This window comes from Cuculus canorus, chromosome 3 (assembly GCF_017976375.1).
Source record: "Cuculus canorus isolate bCucCan1 chromosome 3, bCucCan1.pri, whole genome shotgun sequence".
Lineage (NCBI taxonomy): Eukaryota > Metazoa > Chordata > Aves > Cuculiformes > Cuculidae > Cuculus > Cuculus canorus.
In genome coordinates, this window is record NC_071403.1 from 107,303,433 (window position 1) to 107,317,559 (window position 14,127).

General features: G+C 37.7%; 1 long non-coding RNA gene across 3 annotated transcripts in view; it reads right to left on the minus strand.

The window, feature by feature from the left end:
- LOC128851638 (uncharacterized) overlaps positions 1–14,127 on the minus strand; it is a 42,156-nt gene that overhangs the window by 7,237 nt on the left and 20,792 nt on the right. The window contains exons 1-4 of one of the 3 annotated variants that reach the window (XR_008449003.1): positions 7,037–7,649; positions 2,450–2,575; positions 1,738–1,908; positions 669–828 (exon numbers count right to left, since the gene is read on the minus strand). This is a non-coding gene — a long non-coding RNA (uncharacterized LOC128851638). Of the gene's footprint in view, positions 1–668; positions 829–1,737; positions 1,909–2,449; positions 2,576–7,036; positions 7,650–14,127 lie in introns of those variants that run through there. The other 2 variants (XR_008449004.1, XR_008449002.1) reach the window with 2 other exon arrangements.

Consider the following 14,127-nt stretch of genomic DNA (forward strand, 5'->3'; position numbering starts at 1 on the left):
CCTCCCACTGGATCAGGGTGCTCAAAGCTCCATCCAGCCTGGCCTTGAACACCTCCAGGGATGGGGCAGCCACTGCTTCTGTGGGCAACCTGTGCCAGTCCCTCACCATCCTCATCATGAAGAATTTCTTCCTAATGAGCAGTCTAAATCTTCCCCCTTCCTATTTAAAGCCAGTCCCCCTCATCCTATCACTCCATGCCCTTGCAAAACATCCCTCCCAAGCTTTCCTGCAGCCCCTTCAGGCAGTGAACTTGTGGCATTCTGGGTGCAGTTAGGAGCCAGCACTGATGACTTTTGCAGTGCTGTGTGCTCCAAGTGACCTCACGGGAACATAAATTTTAAAACCAGGGTCTGCCCCTGTGCCAAGAGACTTCGCTACGAAAAGAGACTAGAAATAAACCGGTGTCACTGATGGAAAAATCCTGAAGTTGGCAGAGGCCCCAACCCAGCCAAACAAACCACTGATAGCATTGAGGCAGGCTGAGAGAGCCGCTGTTGGAAGCGGAACTGCCTCTCTCCCAAGGTCAGCTATTTGAGGTACAAGCCACAGGGCAGCAGGGTGCTCCCTGGCAGTGCCCCCCCGGCTGAGCCCCTCCAAAGCACCATGGAGGAGCAGCAGCTCCCATTCTGCGGCAAATGGAAGTGATGTACAAACTGATTATTCCTACCCAGGGGTTGCCAGCAGCCTCAGGCAGGGCTGAACCCTCTCTGCCTTCAGGGTCCCTTCAATGCTGTGTCTCCATAGGACTGCCGTGTGTCCTGCATCTTCTCTTCCTCTGCAGAAATAGTGGGTTTAGATGAATTTTCACAAGCATAGCAGTTGTCAGGCTTCAAAGAAGATGAATAATCCAGTTAAATAACTTGATGGTGTGCCCTTTTTATTGCAGTAGATATATTGCACCAAAAATTTTGTGTTTATCGCCCTCCTACAGACCATAAGCAGTGTTCCTTACTCCCGTGTGGGGTGTGCTTAGTAATCTTGCCCATTCACTGTGTCCGTGAATTATTATACATTGGTTTGCCTGGCCTGTGACCTCAAAACACAAGGGCTTTCTAAATTACACCAATTGTTTGTCTTTGTGACTGGGGAAGCCCCTCTGAGATACTATTTGAACATATGCTCAAACCTAAATGTGAGTAATTCTTTATAGCAAGAACAATATTGCATTTCCAGGCAAGCAGGATAAGCAGAGTGTTTAAATATACTTGTTTCAAAGAACTCTGCTTTATCTTCTGAATAAATCATTTCAGCAAATAACAGCAATAACAACCTATTCATTTTAGCATCAAAATAGCAAGACTGTATTTGAAAACAACTGTTTTTTCCTGTCCCAGGAAATGGCCTGCTTACCTCCTTTTTTAAATATCATTTTTATAAGTCCCAGTGGCCTGCATTCAGGATAGAGTTAATATTTTTCTCCATGACGCAGTAGACAGAACATGCTGAAACTTTATGAACCCAGAAGTGTATTCTCTATGATAAACAAAAACAAACTAAAAAAAAAATCTCTAAGGACTCCGTAACTCGTGTGGCTTTTGCCATCTGGCACTCAGTCCTGGCACACTGTAAATCTTTTCAAGTGGGAACTCCTTTACAGACCCTAATACATGAAACCCATATGCCAAATGCTCCTAGAGGCCACCCCCTTAAGTTGTAGACATCACACTACAGCAGCGTGAGATCTTCTATAAAGACAAAACCTTTATGATATTTTAGATGGTAAAAAAATCCATTACCTTGAAACCATAACCGTATGGATGCCACTAGTGAGGGAGCTTTTAGTGATGGTGCCCTTCTTTAGAAAGGTCACTGATCGCACTCAACACAGACAGCTGGGAGCTGAGCAAAGGCAAAACAGGAGAACAGGTTGAATGCTGAGAGCTTTAAAGATAATTCCAGGGTTATATCTGGAAAAAATTAAAACAACTCGCATCAAAACATTTAGTAATATAAGATAGCAAGGTTACATTTGATGAATACCAACCCTAATGACAAATATACTCTGTGTAAATCTGAGCTTCATGACTTTTGGCAAGGATATGAGCCAGCAGCTCAAAATTCCTGGCGTAGATCATCAACGTGCCCGTAAGTTTCTGCAGGCACAAATACATCTGTTAAATCATTCCTTCTCAATATATAAAGTCCTAAGTATTGACCACTTCATCACCAAGCTCTGTCATAGGTCACACCTGACCTGCTCAGCATGAAGGGCCAGAAGCCCCGAGGGAGCTTTAAGCAGGTTCCCTGGAGCAGTATATCTCTTTCCTAGCATCTGAGAGGACACGGAAAAGCAGAAGGCCCTTAAAAAGGCAGATTACCCTGAATAAGGGCTGTCCTAATAGGTTACTAGATTTTGATGCCAGAGGCATAATCAGGTCTAACCTGATTATGAATAATGTGTATGTTGTGATTATGAATAATACACATGTTGTAATGTGTCCAACTCACCTGCTCTGTAGACTCAGCATCTTTTAGATCTGTTAAAATGAAGTTAATGAAGATATGGGATATCTGGATTTTCCTCAGTCCTCATTTTTGCTTTCTCTGAGGAATCATCACTATTTCTTATCTGAACTGGGGAAACAGAAGAATTGCATAAGGATAAACCCAAATTATTTGACAGCTTATTTTATTCATGGGGCAAGAGTTGCCCAAATGTTGCGGTCACACAGCAGCATTTTCTGATGGCATCACTGTTGAAGGAATATCCCATTAAGCTGCTGCTGCCGTGTCTAGCTTCTCCTAGAAAGTGGTGGTTGAGCAAGGGGGGTTCTGTGCATAGGATCAGCCTAATGCTTGTACACACAGAAGGTTACACAACTTAAAGAGGGTGCTTAGGGTGGGGTATAATAAGGAAAAAATAATCCAGTCTAGAAAACCAGTTTCTTCTCCATTCACACATCCACTTAAAATGTGCCATTAATTGCATTTTTGCTCTTAGATAATTAGATAACTCAATCTCTCCTTTGTAAAAATCTAAATATTTACTGGAATTCCTACTATAATAACACAAGCATCAACTTCCACAGCCATTCATGGCCATTTTCTGTGACTGCGGTCTGTACCAAGGCGAGTAGAAGAAAGCATTTTTCTTTCATGTGCTATCCAGTGACTTTTACCCTTAAAGTGCATTGTCCATTGTTCACAACTTTCAAGTACAGAGCCTCTACTGACATTTTAGTACTGTTATAATACTATCATTAAAAGGATAAAGATATTTTTAATTCAAAAAATGTCTAAAATTTGTCTGGTCCCAAATTTAGTAGTAAAGCAATAATAAAAGAATTTGAGTTTGGTTATGGTATGTTATTTTTTATACTTTTAAATTACTAGTTCTATTCCTCTTTTATGAGACCTCATCTGGAATACTGTGTGCAGTTCTGGAATCCTCAACATAAGAAGGATATGGAGCTGTTGGAATGGGTCCACAGGAGGGCTACAAAGATGGTTGGAGGGCTGGAGCACCTTCCCTACGAGGACAGGCTGAGAGAGTTGGGGTTGTTCAGCCTGGAGAAGAGAAGGCTCAGAGGAGATCTTATAGTGACCTTCCAGGACCTGAAGGGGCTACAGGAAAGCTGGAGAGGGGCTATTTGTAAAGGCTTGTGGGGACAGGACCAGGGGTAATGGGTATAAACTGGAGAGGGGCAGATTTAGACTGGATATTAGGAAAAATTTCTTCCCCATGATAGTGGTGAGGCACTGGCACAGTTTGCCCAGGGAAGCTGTGGATGCCCCATCCCTGGAGGTGTTCAAGGCCAAGTTGGATGGGGCCTTGGGCAGCCTGATCCAGTGGGATGTCCCTGCCCATGGAAGGGGTTTGGAACGAGATGATCTTTAAGGTGCCTTCCAACCCTAACTATTCTGTGATTCTATGATTCTATGATTCTATGGTTCTATGATTCTATGATTTATTCCTTTTAGCATAGCACCCACAAACTCCATCATAGGCTTTCACTGTACTAAGTACTGTACCGTGTAAAAAAAAAAAGACAAGGGAGAAAATATTGCCCATTCCCCGAAACCTTTAAATCTAAGGGTAGATTTAGCAAGTCCCTTGTAGCCCAGGGGTTATAAACAGGGAAGTATCGTGAACAGTAAAGCCAGTTTGATCAATATGATGGACTGACAGCAGTTGAGACAGCCTAGATGCTCTGGAGGGATTCACAGGAAATTTCACACAGGAGAATTTCAAGGAAGCATTTACAGGCAGATGGCATGCTAATTTTGTATAGTTTCACAGAGAAAACTTCCAAAACCTACTACCATGAGAGAAGCAGACTCAAATGGCATATTCCAGAATGTTAATAAGTGGATGATAGATGCCAAAATGTTAACGTGGCAGGAAATGGAAGCAAGATCTTAAAACTGATCTGAAGAGATGAGTGGGAGAAACAGTGTGGGAGGAAGTCTGAGTGGGAAGAGTAGGACACTGCGCTGTAGGTGGTGAAGAACGGGGAGCTCATGTGGTAGTGCATAGAAGGGGGTTTGAGCACATTACTAATGCCCAACTCCAGGGATGCCTGAGTGATATCACAGGCCTGGGTGATATTGAAGGAAATGATATTGCTTGTTCTCATGGACAAAAAATCTGTGTAAGGATGGACACTTGAGCCTGAATAAGAGGAGCTTTTAAGGGGTTTTGTTGGGAGCATCATAAGTGGAATCTCCTTTTCTATTAAGTGGTGAATTGTGATTTCTGATATAAATAGAAAAAATATCACTATAAGTCTTAACAGTAATGTCTACCATTGATTTTAAGTGCCGAACAAAGGTAAAGTGGGCAATTGAAAAGAGGGGCTGTAGCAGAGGGTGTAAGAGGTCAATATAACTCTGAAACTTATGTTCAACAGATATATCAGAGACTGCAATTCAAAAACATTCTATATAATCCTTAGCATGAAACATTCTTATACAAGAAAAGTGAGTAAAAGCCCAAGTCAGAGTCAGCTTAGAAATTTCATATTATCAGCATTTTTTATTAAAGCAAGGAAACCATAGGCTATTCATACCATCTTTTTTAGGCATGTTGTTGAGGTTTAGTTTCATGATGAATTTAAGCTGATCTAAAAACAATTGATGCTGAAACGTCTCGTCCAGCTTTCAGTACATTTCTGTTACTTCTTTTCTATTACCAAGGTAAATAATTTTAAAGTTTACCCTGGAAAAAACCATTACTAGCTTTAAGCAGCATCAGTGGATTGACCTGATCTCTCCATGACTGCACAAGTCACTATAGCTTATGCCAGGGAGAGGGCAGGAAGGAGCAGTTCTGAATGGGATGGAGGGTGGAAAGGCAGAATTGCTCCTTTCCAGGGCAGCAGCTTTAGGTCAACTTAAGCCAGCCATGGAACAGCAGCACTAGAGTGAAAGCTGAATGTCAAACTTAGGTGCACTGAATGATGCTTAGGAGGAGACTCTAAGTCTCCTAGGCTTTGTGTATTTTTCTCCACACTTCAATAGTTTTACAGTAAGGGGAAAATATTTTCTAGGTAAAAGAGCAGTGGTAAAAAAAACCCTCTTCCATAAATTACATTTTTTCATGGTAAAAAAAAGAACTTTTGCCACATATTTTCTTACACATTTTTCATTTACTTCAGTACTTGCATTTCATGGAAATGCATACATATTTTACATTAATTTCATAGCTCGGGTAGTTGTTGATTTAAAGGGTGTAGCAACTTTTCACATTTGCTGAAACTCTCTATCCTTAATTTCTTTCCAGATTTAGCAAAACACAGTGTCAATCTGAAAAGTAGAGTTTGCTTTCTGTTTTTTTTTAAAGTATCCTAAAATAACCATAAAGTTGTTCACATTTTCTGTATGTTCTGTTTTTCTTTTTGGTTTCATGATGAGTTTTTTCCTTTGAGCTTGTGCCTACTACAGTGATCAAGCAAAAAGATATGTTATGTAGCAAATTAATCTGTTTTGCTGAATTTAAAAAATGCAACCTTGAGATCATAGAAGTAGATTTTAGACCATTGATTATTTTATTTAATAATATTATTTTATTTAACTGGTTACATATTCATCCAATCAGGTAACTTGAATAATGTGTTATTTATCATTCTTACTCAAGTAAGCAAACCAGCTCATAATTTAATTACCTAATAATGATACTTATGCAAATTATTTGTGACCCATAAATGAACTTAAAATGCATTGGATACATTCCCATTGTGAATGATTTGGGGGGGCACTGTTAACTGTTAACAGTTAACTGATGCAGATAAATCTCAAGCAAAAAAAAATTATTTACTTTTTCCATTGTGAATGAAACGTATCTCCAGCAAAGTGGCATCTGAGCTTATTTTAGGTTAGATCCATAGATGCCAGTGAGGAAAAGCATTTTCCTTTTAAACCTATTTTATCAGCTTTGATTTGCTCTCTAATCTTAATTTTGTTTCCTTCTCTACTTCCACTCATTTACTGCTTTATTTCTATTTTTAACTACGGGGATCTGAAGTATGTTGCGCATAGTTTGCATTTTGTATCAGCATTTCATATTTTAGATCAACATCGTGATTTTTTAATATTTCATATCAACATGTCTTAACTCTATGAAGGTGTCATGAGAACCATGACACCATAAAAAAGTCTATGTAAATTTAGAAATAAGAAATAAAGTGAGAAAAGTCAACAGGGCTTCTATTGCAGTAATTGAAAATTGTGCAACAGAATTCATTCTTAATGAAACAATATCCTGAACAGATCTGTTCTAATGATATAAGTGTACACAATATCTTTCCTCTTTTAGAAATTCATGAAACATCTGAAAAAAAAAGATGTTCAGAAATCAAGTGAGTAGAGTATGCAACTCTAAGGTATATAATTATAAAAAGCTACAATAACATAGAAGTGCTGAAAAACAATACAAGCTTACATCAGGATGTATTAAAACTATGACTATTTTCACATAATACAACCAACTCTGTTCTAAATTCTGCGGTGATTCAATACTACTAAAGTGCAAAAACAAAAGGCAAGATCATACTTGTCATGAGCTGATACCAGGAATAGCTGCAGCTTTTGCTTTACCTTTGCCGTTGTGACTCTTGTAGTGGGTTTGGTGACACGAAAAAGACTGTTAAAGACCAGTTCATAGATTCTGCTCTGTTTCATTTAGGAGCTTAGCATCCTTCAGAATATGCAGCATCACATCCCCGGAGGCCCATATTGATCCTTAAAGGCAATCTGTTCAGGGAAGTTAACTGTAAGCATGTACTTAATCACTTTCCTGAATCAAAACCTAAAACATTGACTTTGTTAGTGCAATTTATAATAGATTTTGTGGGAACAGCAATTTCTATCATATTAGAAGAAATAATCCACCTTGCAGCCTTATCCTTTTTAATAATTGATATTCTCCTCTGGCATTTTTGTAATCCCACATTAACTATGAGATTCCCTACTGAAAGTATAAAATCGGCCTTCCGAAATATATAAGAAACAAAACAGCCCAGCAGTATGTTCACTGAAACTACCCTGATTCTGTGCTGACATTCCCCCAAAATAATGAGACATGATTAAATAACTGTTTCTTATAACTTTTGTTATTACTAAGGATGAAGTGATTTTTCTCTTATAAACCTTCTTGTGAATTTACAGAAAATCAATAACTAAAAAGAAGATATTTTATTTTCAAAGGATATTAATTCCCATCTAATACTTGACCCACGCTATTAGACTAGGATTATATATCTAGTCAATAGAATCGGCTTAATTACCTAGAAATTATGATATATAATAGATTATAGGATATCTATTTCATTATAAGGAATGTTGTTTGAGTTTATGTATTGCTTGAAAAGAATAAAAGCTCAACTAATATACAGAATAATATCACAAAATTATCTCATTGGCCTCTGAGATTCTGATCCCTCCACTACTTTTGATCCTTTAAAATTTAAGGAAAATCAAATCCTTTCAAGAATACGTAAGGAATATCCTTCTCTTTTCAAAGAGATTCTCATCTATCAAGCCTGTAAATAGCAACAAATCATCATACCTCATCCACAGCATCTGTTGCTAAATTTGCCTCTTTTCTACTTACTCCAATGTGAGTAATATTTCTAGAGGCCTACATTTTATAGAGTTGACATGCCAAAAGTTCACTGACCACATTGCCGGCTTCATAATAGCTTTGTTTGCTAGTTACTCGTTTCTGAGTGCACTTGTTCAAAAGGCTTTTGAAGCTGCTGATGTGTTGTATTTAGTTCTTTCAAAATGCTGAAAACAGTGTCTTATTATGTTTAGCTTTTAGCTTACTTTTGTAACTGGTTCTAATTGTTTAATTTACCCATGCTTTTTTTAAGGTGGACAGAAGAAAAATCCTCTATTCTTAAATTACCTGAAGATTATCCTTCAGTCAGCTGTCATTACATCAAATTAAGTAATTAAATAGCTTTTTCAGTGAAACTAAATAACAGCTATGAGGTTGAAGTATTTAGATGGAACTTAAGAGTTCAGGACTTGGCCAAGGGTTCCCTGCCCAGCTTTGGGCAGGACTCACCATCTTCTTGCACCTAAGTTCACTCTCTGCGAATGGATAAAACAGCCCATCTCTTCTTCCCCACATTTGCACGCTATTGGGATTATGGGCGAAGAGGATCAAGAGTTTTCAGTAATTATACACTAAGGACAATAATTTGTTAACAAATTTAAGAGGTTCGTGACTTGAAGGGTAAGAATAATCCTGATGAGATGCTCTCTCTATATATACACCTATCTTTTCAGGGTCATTAGGGCTATTCACAAAGTATGAAGACTATTGTGGCATTTTTGCAATTAGGATGCTGTAAATTGCCTTTTTGCTCCCATTTCTAAGAAAGACTTAGAGCCAGCTCCTGGCTTAGCCAGCATGATAATGACCAATATAGAACGAAAACGAGACTTTATTTCCCTCTGTGCCACGACATTCTGAATCCAGGCTGAAGGTTATATCTAGCCTACCTTTTTGTGACACTGAAAATGATACAGGCTTATCTCTCAATATCAGGTGGCCTTTTCTTCAGCTGTCAGTTAGACTCCATTGTGTTGTTAAAGGATTTGGCAGTCTGCAACTACTAAAAACTGCTTGGAAGGGATATCGCTGTCCTTGGCTGAGCTTCACATTTTAGCTGCATCACTGTTTAAAACCTCTGTATTTTCCATGTGGCATGAATTATGAAGTATCATCTTTCAGGAGAATGGATAAGAGCATTCACTACAAACATACAGAGTATACCTATCTTCCCAACATCTTGTTTATGTATTTCATATATTTGCTTAATATTTACTTAAATGCACATATGAGAATAATATCTGTGGGTTGTACCAACGAAAAGTAGACTATAAAATCATCATAAAAATGAAAGTCAGAATGACAGAATATTCTTTGTATATTCACACCAGCAGCAAAACCTAGAAATTATCTGAATTAAATGCTCCCAGATCTGAAATTCCTAAATAAAGAACAACTCAGGTTCTTCAGCATTTTTCATATTAAAGTAACATGACCTGAAGGAGAACAAATAAATTTAAGATATTTTGAAAGATATAATGAAAGAACATTAACTCTGAATTACAGACACTTCCTTAGAGAAACTTCTAACAGTAATTTCTATTCTTAGCAACTGAGGAAATTCTAAGTTGAGTACCTCTGTGACTTATGTTATCTGATACCTAATGTTTCTGAAGGTTTTTTTCAGGAGAGGGGAGTAGATTCCCACACAAGAAGACCACAGGCATGCAATTATTTCCTTCATCCATTATATGATAACTTTACTTTAGAAGAAGAGTTTCTAAAGTAAAAAGAGTGCCTTCTTTTTTAATTGAGATTGATCTGAAATCGTGCAATTCTGCTTGAAAAATATGCATTGTCTGCATTTGTATCATGTTTAAATAAGACCTGATCCTTCTCCTACTCAATTTAGTTGTAAAGCCTTGGAAAAGAATAGTGCCTTATTCAGATAAAATATATCTGTTTCTCTGTTTATCTGTGGATTTAATATATATGTTTCCAAGCAATAAACAATTACAAAATATGCTCAAAACGTTTCTCCAAGTCTCTTACTTTCTCTCTTAAAATGTCATACCCTTGTTAAGAGACTGCTCATTCTCTGAATATTTAAGGCAATAATATTATCTGTCAGCATCAAATATCAAGTTAAGACCATTTATGAATATAACCTTCCTGCTGGGCAGTCATTAAAAAGATGTTCTTTCTGATTCCTATATAAATATCTAGGTTAGATTCTTAATAAAAATTCTGTGAACTTCAGTTGAAACAAAAATAACAGAACTATTTGTGGTTTGTTACAGTCACTTCTATATCCAGTTGACCTTGTCCCAATTTTAGCTTTGTTTCCTTTTTCTGTGTGGCTTCTGGGAACCTGCTTTGAAAATAAAATCTATTCAGAGGGTCAAATCCTGAATTTCTTACTCTGAGAAAACTTCTATCTGTCTATGCCCGGCGAAAACTTGAAAACAGTTGCCTTTGCACTTCTCTATTTTTTCTGAATCAGATCTCAAGTTCAACTGCTAAGGCAATGAGAACCTAAAGCAAAATAGGATATAGTGAATGCAGTAGATTTGTGCCAAACTAAGATTCACAATAGTGGAAAAGAAATACTACTCAAGCACACAGGAATTTTAATAGTAAATAAAGGTTGTAAATTCAACATTAAGAATTTGGAGGTGGGAGGGGGACAGGGCAGGGGAAGTTAAGATGTGAAAGAAAAAAAAAAAAGAAAAAGTTATGTAAACTAACTTTACCTAAGAATCTAATATTAGCTTCAGCAAAGTTATTTCCAATTCAGACCATATGCTAAGACTAGATTATGCCTTTAATATGCAAGTACAGAACACTTTTTCCAGGTTTTTATCCCGAGATGAGGGTGAGAAAGAGGTAGTGCACATGCTGCTTCTTTCCCTCATAAGTCAAGGACACATTGTCCCACCTTTTAGCATTGCACTGGACTATAATGCTAGATCAGCACAGATACCTGCCTCCTCTTTGTCCCTTCTTGCCTCACAGTGGCAAATTTCCCTGTTTCTAATTTATGCTAAAAAAATTACATTCTGCTCTGATAAGCTAAAAGAATCTCAAAACTTATACCTCAAAGATCTCATAAATGAGGGTTTGCCTAAGGACATAACTTATTAATTGTGAAATGCTCTAATAAAAAATCAGAAGGCTTAGCTTGTAGCTACCACTGCACTGTGAGCATTTCAGGTGCAGAAGACAGGCATCTAATTCACAATTTCCACATAACCTTTTCTGATCACGTAAGTGCTGACAATGGCCGAGAACAAACGTGTGCATGCCTGTGCCCTGGTAAGCATTGCAATTCTTCATTAACACCGTTAATTGCTAAGTATCAAATGCTTTGACTCAGTATACTGTCAGTGGCTAAGAATAGATCTTTCACAGCCTGACCAAGCAATAGCAAATGAAGCACTCCACGATGCAGACCAGAGCCACGGTGACCTCCACAGCGGCAGAGGTAGACTGGGTAGAAGTTTGCTGGCCACCTCTTGCCTTTTTCCAAATCAAAATTTGTATGTTAGCATACAAAAACAAATTGCTAATGTGTCTATGAAAGCCTTACTCTGCAAACTCTTTCCCTTTCTCCTTTTGTTTTTGCCAGAAACACAGAGAGAAGTTTTGCAACCTCCTCACTTTACGCAGAGTAGTAGACTCTTAAGATTAATAGCAACAGCCACGCCATTAATACAGGAAAGATCCGTGGGCCGGTATATCCTGCTCATCTGTTCTGATGAAAGAAGTCTATACCGTTTGTTTCTTCCAGTAGTATAGCTGTTGATATTGTGTGGGACTATCAACAAATACGGACCGGATGTTATTCCTACTGAAATACATGTTGATACTCTCATGAGGAGAACAGGTGCTAAGAACTTTTGAAACAGGTGCTGCAAAACATAGAGCTAAATTCGGAAGGGATTTTTGGATACCACCTACGTGACAGGGCATGCGATATTGATTTCAAACTACTTAGACATTGATCTTGTAAAAACAACAGACAGCAAAATAATTTGAGAAGAAGTCTGCAGCAGCACAGACACAGAGTCACAAAAATATGGCAGCAGTTTTATAAGATGATACATTACTAAGTGAACAATAAACGACCATATTCAGCATTTAACATTGTGCATATTGCATTTTATGCCCAGCAAAAGCTTTGCAAGAAAATGCTGATGTGCTTAGAGTTTTGAAAAATCATCTTCTTGAGCAGCCAACAGGTTACAGAAAGATTCTTCTCAAAGGCATCGTGAGTTCTAAGATCCTTTGGAAAACAACAATTAATTTATCAAGTAATGTATGTCAGAGGTAAACTATATTCTGTTAACTGAAATAGTAGATTGTGAAGCAATCAGACACAATTGATCTCAAATAAAAATGGTCTTAAAAGAATACTGAAGTAGCAAAATGATAAAATGTCATGTTTAAAATAACTTTGATTTTACCTTCTTGAACATATGTACTATAACAGTTTTGTTCTACAGTGCACAAAAGTTCCTGTCAAAGTGAAGATTTTGCTGGTCTTGCTTTGGTAAAGAAAAATAAAAAAGAACATTTCTTTCTTTCTGCCTCTTTTGCTTTATCCACCATCTGTCTCAGACCCTAAATGGTGGAGAGGAATATGGCATAAATTAGGCACATGAATTAGCCAAACAAAGGTTATGCAACAAGTCAAGTGCACCGTCACTTGAAGAGCTTAGTCAGAAAGTACGCATGAGAAGTTATGAGACTTTTTATCAGTAAGCCTTCAACAAACTCTACTGAGGATATTGAAAAGATGCTCTTAAATGTTTACAATTCAGATGATTCTGCCTGGATCAGTACCTTCATCTGTCTTTTTTCAGGATTATTATTTCTGTTATTCAAAGCAATCTCGATGGAGATGGTAGAGCTTTACAAAAGATTGATTTTTGAGAAGAGAAGATGACTGAACATTTACACAGTACTTCTTTACCTTTGTTTCATTATTTTTATTTTGAATTTAAGTTAAAATATAAAATCTGCTTGGAACAGAGGATAATGGATAAAAATTGTCATTTTGGATTGTGGACATTAGCAAAGCTATAGGCAATTGTATTGAAAAGAACTATGCAGTGTTAACTTTGAATACTAGTACTGATTCCACTTAAAATACATTAATTTCAATATTATTTACTCTGCTCCATGATGCAGAAATATGTAGGAATTAAGGCTTTTGCATTTATGAAATGTTATTTATTAATGCAATTCATTTAAAAAACTGGAAGGATCAAATTCCTCCCAGAATAAATGAATGAAGCAAAGTCAATTCCAATGGTCAGTATGACAAAGTATGCTTACTACTACTTCTGCAAAAGTCTTTTTGAAAATGCAGACTTGGAGGATGGAAAGAATTAAGACTAAAGAAAGACCACAAGATCTGACATTATGAATTCTTCCTTTCCCTCTTCTGGCTCATTTAAGGACTTTTCCCTTGTTCTTAGGAGTGCATTCCCCAGGAATGAAATAAGATCATTCCCTATTTTGCTTACCAAAGTACAGAGGGAAGAATCAAGCCAAGGTCTGTTCCACTTCTGCTCTGGCTTACAAAACAAGCCTTAATTCTCGGGGGAGTCACCTGCTCCCAAAGGCATGTATCAGTACCATAAATATTTCAAATACTGCTTGCATGCTGGGGAGATCCAAGAGGCATTGGGATCTCACTGGAATAAGATGCATCCCCTGGGATGTCATGAGGTTATGTAATGCTTAGCTGCGCCTATGGGAATAACTGAGATTTCTGTGTTGCTCATTAATACTCAGAATACTTCTCGCTCCTTTTAAATCTACATTTGTGGTTTCTTATGAAGTATTCCTTTAGCATATTATCAAGTCTGATGATACAAAGTCCAGTGCGTGCCTTCCTTTACTTTTAGTCCAGATTCCACAGGAATGTGACTGGCAACTACAGCATTTGTAAGCTTCCGTGTCACCTATCTGCCAGCTCCCAGTAAACCTGTTGGCTACTTTTACTCAAACTCAGCAGAGAGCTAGGAGACTCATCTGCATTCATTTTCTACAGACTTCATGAAAATAAGTGGCCAGGGAGGTAAGTAGGACACAGACATTGCTCTCCTGGCAGGAAAGG